The following is a 12,277-nucleotide window of genomic DNA, read 5'->3' as shown; positions in this document are numbered from 1 at the left end:
GTTGACTAATTGTGTAATTGATGATCATGAGGGTCATCAAGGCAATACTGACAACCTTCCAAAGGGACTAAAAAGCTACCCCAGACAATTTAGTAGGTTGCCCTACTACGAGCACTTACAAATTGTGCATTTGTTTGACACTATGCATATTGGAAAGAATATAACAGAGACATTGTGGAAAATATTGGATGGAAGGCATGACAAAGAAAAAATTGTCAAAATTTGTAATGACATACATGAATCCAATCATGCATTGAAAAATTTCATTCACTGAAATAGCAACAGAGATCAGATTAATATAAGTGCCCTTCCATGGTTATTAACGGAGCAGCAAAGTGATGCCATAAAAGAAGCCATACGAAAAATTTGATTTCCCACAAGATTTGTTGCGAACATAAACAATCTCATATCAAAAAAAAGTGAATTTGGGCCAGGGCTCAAAACACATGATTGGCATACTTTCGTCAAGGTAAGTTATGTTCTTCTGTATTTACAATATATTCATAAACTACGTGAATTGTTCATTATGTTATGTTAGAAAACAATGAAATGATTGGTTTATAACTACTGCAGTATGTGCTTCCTCTATCTCTCCCAGAGCACTTCAACAATAACATCAAACAAGTGATATACGATCTTGGAAAATATATGAGGTAAGCAGTAATATCTATTCAATTTGTTGTGTATATTTATTATATTCGTGATTTGTTTTTCTTGCTATGTAATCTATTGTATATTATTTTGTAAAGTCTCATATCTATATATTTTTTGTGACTTGAATCTCTTAATGTAGGTGGTTTTCATCTAAAGAAATCCATAAAGAAGATATAAACTATTGGAAGAGAAGAATTCCTCATTTACTGTGTGAAATGCAAAAGTGTCTACCTCCAACTTTTTTCAATGTACAGGAACACTACGTCACACACCTAGTTGAGGAGATTGAATTGTGTGGACCTGTACACACTAGGTCAATGTGGATGGTTGAGAGGCATTTGAAATCTTTGAAGGCTTTGGTTTGACAAAGAGCACATCTTGAGGGTTCTATGGTAGAGGGATATATGGTATACTAGACTATGGTGTACATTACTGAATATCTTCCTAAGTTTGCATCAAATATCCATGTAGATCGCATTTGGGATCTCAAGCCTTTTAAAAAATTAGAAGGGGAGTACTTGATGGGGAAAGGTACATTGAGGAAAGTGAGAGGTAATAAATTATAAGATGTTATTGTAATAAATTATTTCTTAATCTTCAAAATAAATCGGTTGTAAGTTGTCTATTTTTTTTTGTACAGGTGCTAGAGAGTGGGATGCACTACATTTGTATATTGCAAACAATCTTGATTGGATGACGGTATGGATTGAACGATGTCAACATTCTGGTCGCACATTAACATGGGAAGGTGTATCTTCATTGGTTAAAGAAGCTCATCATAATGGAGATTCCAATGTTACGCAAAGGGAAATAGATTTAGCATGTGGTTCAAGAGATTTCTAGGTACGTACAAATTTATTAATCACCTGTATGTTTATCAACTCATGATACAATAATTTTGATATGTTTCACATATTATTGCAGGTTAAACACCACAAGGCTATGTTCTGTAATGGTCAAAAATTTCGCGTCAAAGTGTTGGATGACACGAAGAAAACTTGTGATTCAGGAATAACTGCAGTCTTTCAAGTGACTAATATTTCATCTAGAAATGACTTACATCCTCAAGAGTCTGAAAATCGACACTATGGCATTTTGGATGAGATAATTGAGTGTGACTTTAGTTCCTTCAAATTAGTACTCTTCATTGTCAAATGGTACAGGCTACGACTTAATCCAGATGATCCTGATAGAACTGTTATTGAACATGATAATGAATTTACAATGGTTAATACAAAGTCGTTTGAGCCAGTTGGGGATGAGCCTTATGTTCTTCCAAGCCAATGTGAGCAGGTATTTTACTTAGAGGTTCCACATAAACCGGGTTGGTCATTTGTTGTTAGACATGAACCGAGAGGAAGGCCAATAAAGTATAATGCGATGGAAGAAGAAGATACCAAAGAAGTAGAAGATGATGTAGATGGTGATCACGATCAACAGTTATTGGATGATGTTCCTGACACAAATTTTCATGAAGAAGAAGAAGAAGATGATGACGATGATGCTACTACTGATGATGATGATGAAGATGATGTTGATGTTGATGATGATGTTGATGATGACGACGATGACGACAATGATGACGAAGATGATGTCGAGGAGGATAATGATGACGACGACGACGACGATGATGAGGACAATGATGATGATGATGATGATGATGATGATGACGAGGATGATGATGATGGAATTTAGAGGCATGCCATCAATCCTTAATCTATTTAATATTCATTTCTTGATAGAAATATATTTGTCTTCTTCTCAATGCATCTACAACATGGTTAATGAATACACTTTTATTCTTGATCACAAATGTGAAACTTTATAAGTACTCATCCCACTTCACATTTCTCTAATTCAACTTATGTTGACTTCCCAAATACTATAAAGCCTTATGATTCGTATATAACACAAACTCCCTAGGGATCAAATAATGTCTCTACTTCTTGAAGGATTGAACAATAACATGGAACTATTGATTATACACATAATAATTATTTTTTAGCATCATTCAAATTTATCACTAAAGAAAGAAACAAATTTACCGTCTTGACTCAACATAACTGCTATTACACTAACACTGGCATCACTTTCAACTTTAAATAACTTATTAAAATTAGGTAAATCCAAGATGGGTAGCTCAACAACCTTTTGTTTCAAAGCTTCAAAACTCTTATTAGTTCAATGTGTCCACTTGAAATTACTTATATCTCCTCTCATAGTCTCACTCATAGCATTACAAATAGAACTAAATTTTTAAAATAAATTTTCTATAGAAAATTTTGAAACCATGAAATGATCTTACTTGACACACATTCTTAGGTGGAGGTCATTCAAGAATTTCCTTAACCTTCTTAAGATCAATCTTCAAACCATCACTAGAAATCAAAAATCCTAGATGCATAACCTCCTCTTCTATGAATGAAAATTTATTCAAATTAATCAATAAATTCTCTTTTTTCAATCTCTACAATACTTGTATAATATGCTCAAGATGTTCCTCCCTAGTCTTACTGAATATTAGAATGACATCTAAATAATCAATCAAAAACTTACCCAAGAATCTCTTTATAACCTCATTAATCAACCTCCTCCAAGTGCTTGGTGAATTAGTCAAATCAAAATGCATAACTTACCATTCAGACAAACCATCTTTTTTTTCCAAACCAATCTTTCACTCATCACACTCTATAATTCTAATACAATGATAATCACTTTTCAAATCACTCTTGGTAAAGTATTTCTCTTCACTCAAATAATCCATTATGTCATCCATCGTTGGCATAGGGAACCTATACTATAATGTTATCTTGTTAATAGCTCTAGAATTAGTGCACATTCTTCATTCTCCATTCTTCTTAGGTACCAGTATAGAAGGTACAACACATGTGCACAAGATTTCTCTGATCAAGCCTTGTTCACCATTTTCAACTAGCTTCTGATCTTTTCTTTTCCACTTCTCTGTTCTACCAGTTTGCAAATTCTTTGGCCACCCTAGTGAGGATGGCCTTTCAACCTAGTGACTAAAATATTCACCTTTCATTATTAGGAGTGCTTTCAAACTCAAATAACTTCTCCATATTAGATATCCACTCCAACACAACATTGGTTTCCAACTTTCCATCATAAGAAACAACTTCCACAAAAGGCTTTGAATGTTCTCTACAAAACACTCTCACCAATATTTCTTCATTTTAATCTTCTTAAGGCTTTGGATTAGGGTTTGGTACACTACATCATCACTCACATCATCAAGATGTACTCCTCTCCTCTAGGATTTCTCCATAGAATCAAATCTGGATGCAATTTGTCTTAACATGCCCATTATGTAATTATTAGCATTTTCTCTACCTCAAACCATTTTGACAAACAAGTTCCTAACAGATCATAACCCTTTGCAAGTTATAAGTCAAATCCTCATATCTATCATCATATTACTAATATTTAGGGTTCCAAATGATATAATCCCACATACATCTAGGCTTTGATACCTATTATCTCTAAAAGTTGTGCGTATGACTAGATTCTAATTTAGTCAACCTTGAGTAACATGGAAACACTCCTAGGTAGTAGGAAATACCTAAGTTGGGAATGAATCTTTGGATTATATGCTGACTCCTCTTGATGTCTCACTTGTTGACTTCTTCAGATAGGAAAATAAATCTAAAGGGGGAAAAGGATAAAAGGATTGCTTGGAAAGTAAATACTGAAAAAGTAAAGGGGGGTGATAGATCGAATGGTAAGATGGGGATATTGCTAGTTTGACTTGATGAACACTTTTGGATAGCTAACAAGAACTCAATATTACAAATAATCATTCATATATAAGTATTTCACAAGGAGGATGCAATTTAGATAAGAGGTTAAAGGGAATGATAACATTCACAATGTCACAAATTTGAATGGAAATAGAGCATCTCGACTTGTAACCTATATGAATAAATTAAATTCCACTTTTAGTTAAAACTAAGATGAAATCTAAGGGTTTAAGATTAGAACTCAAGAAATTCTATCAAATCAGAGACTTTAGCCACAAGCAGTCATAATAAGGGTTCTAAGACTGTTCCTTCATTTAGTTTCAAAGGTCATTGAACAATATTCATCTAGATTGACTGTAAAAATAAAGTGATGTGCCAAGGAAAGCATGAAGGACTAGTAAGAGATCTCGACAATGTTATCTTGCATAAGATTCCAAAACTATCAACTGCTTCTCCACATCTTGGGAATCCTTAAATAGACCAAGATTGCAATGAGCTTTAGATGGGAGGGACACATGTTAGAAAATCAATGGAAGAATATAGATATCTCAGAGAATTACATTCACCATTAAGTCTTACACCTTCTGTCATGGGTAACACTCAAAGGATAATCATAAAAAACCTAGGTGCTACATGCTACAAGAGTACCTTAACTACCCTTTTCTCCTTTTGGTATTCAAAGATCAAATACACAACCATCCCCACCAACATAGCATTAATAGTTAGAACTTGAATTTAAGAAAAAATCATATATTTATTGGCACTTGTCCCATGTAAGCGATTGGATCTGATCTCCACCATACCTATACTCAAATGCAAATTATATATTCATTAAATTGGGCCATTTAGATCACCATCTCATCCCTTGATTGATGCCAACTTGTGTCACTTCATTTCTATAATGTTATTGTACCACCCTGTGGTAAAATCTTCAGTGACTATCAAGATGCACCCACGTGTTGTAACCTAATAGGTTAGGTGCATGACCTTTAATTAATTGGGCAAGGTCATATGCATAATTGAAAAGTTAACCTTAACTTTTACTATTGATCTCCTAATATTATGACCTTATGACATGCTAGGAGGAAGACCCCTTTTAATATCTTTTCATGAAAACCTTAGTGTCATGATCCTATGATCGCTAGGAATTATACTTGTATTGTAGTGTCATGAGCGCATGAAAATAGCTCCATGACCATATGATAAGTCATGAATCATAGCATTAGAACATTCCTTTTTGACACCTTATGACCTTACGACTACTCGCTTTCTTTGTTGCTCTAGCATCATGTTGCCCAAGTTTTAGTTCATATCTTTTGCCTCAAGGTTTTGAGTTAGGTCAAGTATCAAATTAATGAGTTTGAGTTTAGATTGCCTATAGGATAAAATTTATTCTCATCTTTCCTTTGAGCTAACCTAATGCAGGAAATCATATGAGAAATGCATCAATCCAAAGCTAGATGATTAGGGTTTTGGGAGGGTTTTCTCATGCTTTCCCTAATGAGAAGAAGGTCTAAAGGTTCTAAAAGATCCATATGTTCCTTGTTCCCAATCATGTGAAAGAAAAAGATTTATGGAAGCCCCTCATGAAAATGTTTCTACAATTCTTTGAGAAACCCTAATTCTATGATCATGTACTCCATTAAAGACATAACATAGGTAGAATGAAGAAATTACAAGCATATATAGAGTAGAGGAAAATTAAAGACTAAACTTGAAGACAATATATAGATTGTGATAATGAACTACAAGAAGATCAATTGAATTTGATGCAGAATGAATACTTAAAAATATAGAAATAGTGAAGAAAATGGTTAAAAGTAGCGAACACCTGAATGAAAATCAATTCAATGAATCAAAACATGTCTAATCATCCACATCGCCTAGTTGAAAAGTCAATTGCATGAGAGAATGTATGCTATTGGCTAGTTAAAAAGTCATATGCTTACCTGTCATATTGGGTCCCATTCAAATGAAAGTTTAGTGCATCTCATTGATTGTTAGATCAAAGAAGGTTTCCAGAGGTCATTATGTCTCTATATGAAGATTCTTGATCATTAATTCATGCAACATCATGACATAAAGGCACATGTCTAGTGGGCCATCATATCTCATGAAGCACGATCAGATTCTAGTCATGAGGTGCCATGAGGCAAAACAATTTGACATAAGACAATAAAGTACTGCCACATATATGCCATGAGGTGCATAACTAGAAGATGGATGCATGATGCAAAGGGAAATGAATCACCATCAGATCAAGATAAATCTACATTCATTGTTATCTTGCTATGCAGAGTTTCTTGACCAGTACTCATAGTGACATAGTGATGGATCAACACGTGTCTAGTAGACCATCACCTTTCATAAGGAACGGTAAAAAATAAGCTACAAATCAAAACAAGTCCATGTCAGATCCTTCACACAATGAAATGATGTCAATTGTTAGCCATGATGTGCTTAGCTAGAGAAAGTGGGCGCATGCCACAAAGTAAGGAAATATAACCTCATTTTGTTATCACCATCATATCAAAAAGAGATCTATGGATGTCACTATCTCTCTATACAACGATGCTTAATTATTATTCATAGTAACATAGTGGCAATTTCATGTGTGGAACTATGGAGACAAATTTAGTTTGTGAGCTACAAAATGTAAGTGGGTTCTAGATTGGCATACTGTGATTAGATAGATTCTCTGACAGTGACAAAGGTGGGTCAATTTTGTAAGCACCATTAGATCTTAAAAGATCAACACTTCTCACTATGTTTCTATGGAAAGATGCATAGAAATTAGTCTTAGTGACAACGTGACTAGAGGGACCCATGGTAGAAAATATAAAGGAAGCCATAGTGTTTAAATCAAAATCATTAATTTAAGATTGATGGCTAGAATATGAAAACGTAGTGACCATTGTAATATGAAATATATGTATTTGGCACAAAACAATAGAAGACGAAGAAAACAATATTATAATAGGATTTTCTAAAGATTACAAGAAGCTCAACAATCATGGAGTGTTTTCAAGAATATTTCTAATTTAGAATCATCAATAGAAGAGATAGAACATGATCATATCACAATATAAATTGGATATTTTCATATTTTATTCTTTATTTTATGACTGTTGCTCTACCAAAATTTAGAAATGATAACAACAAACTATATATGTAACCTTACTTGATAATGCAAAAGTTGAAAAACTTGATGGTGAATGTGTTTGTAATTCAATTTAGTTTTTATTTACTGGTCATTTTTTTTGCCCATTCTTAGATTGGTTCTACATACAGAGTTGAAGGACAATTATATGTGAACTTGTGATAATTAGGTGGACTCTATTTCATTTTGATATTTGTAGTGAAAGTGATTCCATTTACTTTCCTCATATATGATTATGCTTCCTCTCTTATTCATTTCATATCATCTTAGATAGTTTCATTGAGAAATGGAAGATAAATGTATATGAATCTATTAGTTATTGGTTGGATTCCATTTCACTCAAGGCTGATAGTGAAAGAAATTCCATTTGTCCCATGTGCTCAACTCTTCATTCCTCTTTTTCATTTAGATGGTAAATTTGCACTTAGAAGTAGGAGCAGATGTCAGAAGAACTTCAGTGTAGCTTGTGATATGCATTCCACTAGGTGTTATATGTCACTCAAATCTATTTTTGCCTGGGGTGTTTGTAGTTATGAACATCTTGCTTTATCATTTTCTTCTCTCAAGTTAAGAGCATACACCATTTTCCAATGATCTATTAAAAACATAATTCATTAAATATATTGCATATAGGGGACTAGTACCTTAAAATTTAGAGGGCAGAGGTATAACACATACATTGACCCATTTTTTGGTGAACACATTATGGGTATCTAGGCTCAAGCAAAGCCAAGTTAAAAGGAGGGAAAAACTATCAACCAATAGTTTTTTTGTGACTCTACTAGGGAGAGTTCAAATGAAAGTTCTGATGAATTTGCCTTCATAATAAATTACACTCAATATATATATATTTTTGAACTTGATACTAGTTTACAACCTCAACCTATTGAAGAAGTGTAACAAATTTTTAAAGGTTGAAGACTGGTAAGATAAATTTGAAAAAAACCATTTGATATACTCTAGATTCCAAATATACCAATAGTGCCAAGGAGAAAGGAAAGAAGGAAGATGGGGCAACCTTTGCTTTTGTGCACCTAAACAATGCCATGTGCATGTACATGTTTACATGGCATCTATCTCAAGATCAGAGGACATACTAAATGAATGCATTAATGACATGGAATGGACATGTTGTATAGATTTGTCACAGGGTTGCATTTGTGCCATAAACTAGTATTAACACTAAGTCATCCTGAGAAGATTGGTGCCACAATTTGTGTTTCACAAATACGATAAGAGTTATAGTGTTCTTCAAGCATAAAGAGTTAAATCAAACAAGGAACGAAACTCAAGCATACAATGTTCTTCAAGCATACAATTGACACTTACCTCTATCAATAGTTTCTCCTTTCAAACCTGATCCAATCTCTCACCCGCAATCTATTTGCGAAATTGAATGAAGTGTTTGACTTTTCTTTTTTTAATATGACCCCAAAAACGTTGAAATTTCAACGAGAAACTTAACTAATGTCAAAAAAAATTTCATGCCCAAAAACACGAGGGAAAAAACACACAATTTTTATTATTATTAATAATTAAAATACTCTAAGTTTGATAAGTTTGTGTTCCAAGTTAAAGTATAGGTTCTCTACAATCCATCTTAAGTTTATAATCTTGTGGAGGAATACATTATTAAATTTGAACTCTTGTTATTAATCTGATCTCGACATTTGTTTCATTAATTCATTAACTTATAACAATATATGAAAATTATTTAAATAACAATTTAAATGAATTCGGGTTTAATTTAATTTGAAATATCAAATCAAGAACTCATTAAAAGAAATATCACATCTACCCATACATCTATATAAACTATATTTAATTTTATTCCAATTATAATTTTATATAAATCAAATAAAACATTTCTAATATAATGACCATATGAATTAAATTTAAATTTAACTAAGATAATAAAAATATTTCATGAAACATTATCTAAAAATCTTAACAATACTTTAACTAAACTAAAACAATATTAGCTATAATTTTAAAACAATCATATTGATTAACATTTCAATAAAATCTATTATTTAACTTATAAAGTATCAACTACAAAAAAAAAAACATTTAAATTAAATAAATTATACACTACTCCAAACTAATAAACAATATAACATCAACATCTTTCTTCTTTTCATATAACAATTTGTATTTAATTCTTAAAGTGAATTTCATTTAACTAATGTAAGTTTACATCCAATAATAATAACAACTTATAACTCTAAAACTAACTTAAACCTAAACTGAATTAAATTTAAACTAACTAACTTTACAAAACAAAAAAAATGTGAAAATCTAAAACAACTTTAATAAAATACTTACTATCTAATACTAATCTAATTATCATCAACTAAATCTTATTAAACTTAAACTACATTAAATAACAACTAACTAAATTTGGTTGGATGGAAAGGTGCCTCTCTTAGCCAAGAAGATGGTTGGATGGAAAGGTGCCTCTCTTAGCCAGGCTTGGAAATGTTTACTAGTCAAATCCACTCTTTAGAACCTTCCCATTTATGCTTTGAGCCTTTTTGGAATTCCTGTGAAATTTGCAGAGAAAATGGAGAAAATCCAAAGAGACTTTCTATGGACCGGACTTGAAGGAAAGAAAAGGTACCTTCTTGTTGCCTAGGAGAATGTCTGCCTCCCCAAGAGGTATGGTGGTTTGGGCATTAGAAAGCTTACCCATCTCAATAAGGCGCTTCTTGCAAAATAAATCTAGCGAATCTTCAATAACACTAGTGAATGGAGACACATTCTGGAAAATAAATACCTCAGAAGACCCTCTCTTAATTTTTCTTTATTCAATGAGGACATCCCTAAAGGGTCGACTATTTGGAATGGTATCTTGAAGGCCAGGGACCTGGCTAAGGCAAGGGTCTCTTGGAAACTAGGCAATGGGGAGGATATTCAGTTTTGGTCTAATAGGTGGTTATGTCAAGGCCCACTTTCTAACAATCTAGTTTTTGAGAGATGGGTGCAAGAATGCACGAAACTATATGGGTTTAAAGTAAGCAATTATAGGGTCGGTCAGGAATGGAGAGACCTTTCCCTCATTTTTGAGGACTTGAAACCAATAATGACTATGCTTAACGCTTTGATCCCTAGTAATAATAAGGATGAGCTAGTCTGGAGGGATAATCCCAATGGAAGTTATTTTGTTGCTTCTAGCTACAACTCTCTTTGGGGTTTAAAGGAGAAACCCCCTTGGGTGAATGCATGGCTCACGAGCCTCACTCCTAAGATCAACATATTTTATTGGCTAGCCCTTCAGAACAAAATCCTAATGCAAGATAATCTCATGAAGAGAGGCCATGTTATGCCCAGCAGATGCCCGCTCTGTAAAAACTAGTCTAAGTTGGGAAATCATATCTTCATTCAATGTGACTTTGCTAGGGAGGTGTGGAATTCTCTTAATCAAGAAATGGAGATTCTCTGGTGCCGGTCGGATAACCTTATCAACTTTTTCAGTCATTGGAAAAGCCTCTGTAAAATTGCAGGCCGAGAGGATAATTATGCCTGGTTTTTGCCTCACTTCTGTTGGAGCATCTGGAAGGAAAGGAACAATAGAATTTTTAGGGACAGAGAGGAGGCAACAATAATTCTAGGAAGGAAGATTTTGAAAAACATAAAAGAAAACCTTCAAGTGATGAAGGAGGGGGAAGTTGATATAGGGGACAGGAAGATGGTTAAAGAAAAAGACAGGGATCCCAAAAGACAAGATGCCAGATGGATTCTACCCCCAAAAAGATGGTCAAAAGCCAACTTCGATGGCGCTTCTAAGGGAAACCTTGGCCCCTCTGGAAGTGGTGGAATTATAAGAAACAATTTTGGGGAGGGGATTGCGGCCTTTGCTCTCTCGCTTGGAACCCAGACCAACCATTTGGTCGAAGCTAGAGCCGTGTGCAATGTGGTAAAGCTGGCTTTTGAAGCTGGCATTTCCAAAATTTGGCTTGAAGGGGACTCCAAAAACATAATTAACAATATTAATGGTATCTCCCCTCGCTCATGGTCGATTGCAAATATAATTTATGAGACACGTGCCACCCTCACAAAATTTGAGAAGGTCCACGTCACTCATGCGTTTAGAGAGGCAAACCTAATTGCTGACTGGTTTGCTAACAAAGGGGTGGGAGCAGACAAAGAGATGATCTGGCATTTCAAAAAGATATTTTGATGGAGGCTAAGTCACTAATCAAGCTGGAGAAAATCCATGGAAATATGGGTCAATCTAACTATAATCTTCATTAATAAAGAAAGAATGGATGTTGGTACGAGCCATAATAAGTTTCTTGGTTTTCGTAATCTCAAGGGATTTTCTCCATCTTTTCGACACATTTGGAGGATCGTTATCATTTTCACTTGCTATTGTATCAGAGAGGTGAATGATCACGAACCCAATAATAGAAATAGAGCCAAAATATTGGCTGGAAAAAATTTGCAGAGATTGGGGCTCATGAGAATTGTTGAAGAAAAAATGGACGTCATGAATAGAGAACGGAGCAAAAAGGAGCTGGCGGGTGAAGTGGAGAAGTGGAAGAATATGGGCAAAGTCTGGAAAAAACTGGACAAGGGCAGGGTTGCGAATTTTTTTGAGAAACTCCATGGTTTTGACCCTGAGGTCACCAACAGCATGGTGAACTCGTGGAACAATGGCAAGGTCAAGGTGAATGGGGTTAGGTGGTTGCGGAGGTCACTAGTA

Source organism: Cupressus sempervirens, chromosome 8 (assembly GCF_028749045.1).
Source record: "Cupressus sempervirens isolate cs-2001-9-10 chromosome 8, ASM2874904v1, whole genome shotgun sequence".
Lineage (NCBI taxonomy): Eukaryota > Viridiplantae > Streptophyta > Pinopsida > Cupressales > Cupressaceae > Cupressus > Cupressus sempervirens.
Note: the sequence above shows the minus strand (reverse complement) of the source record.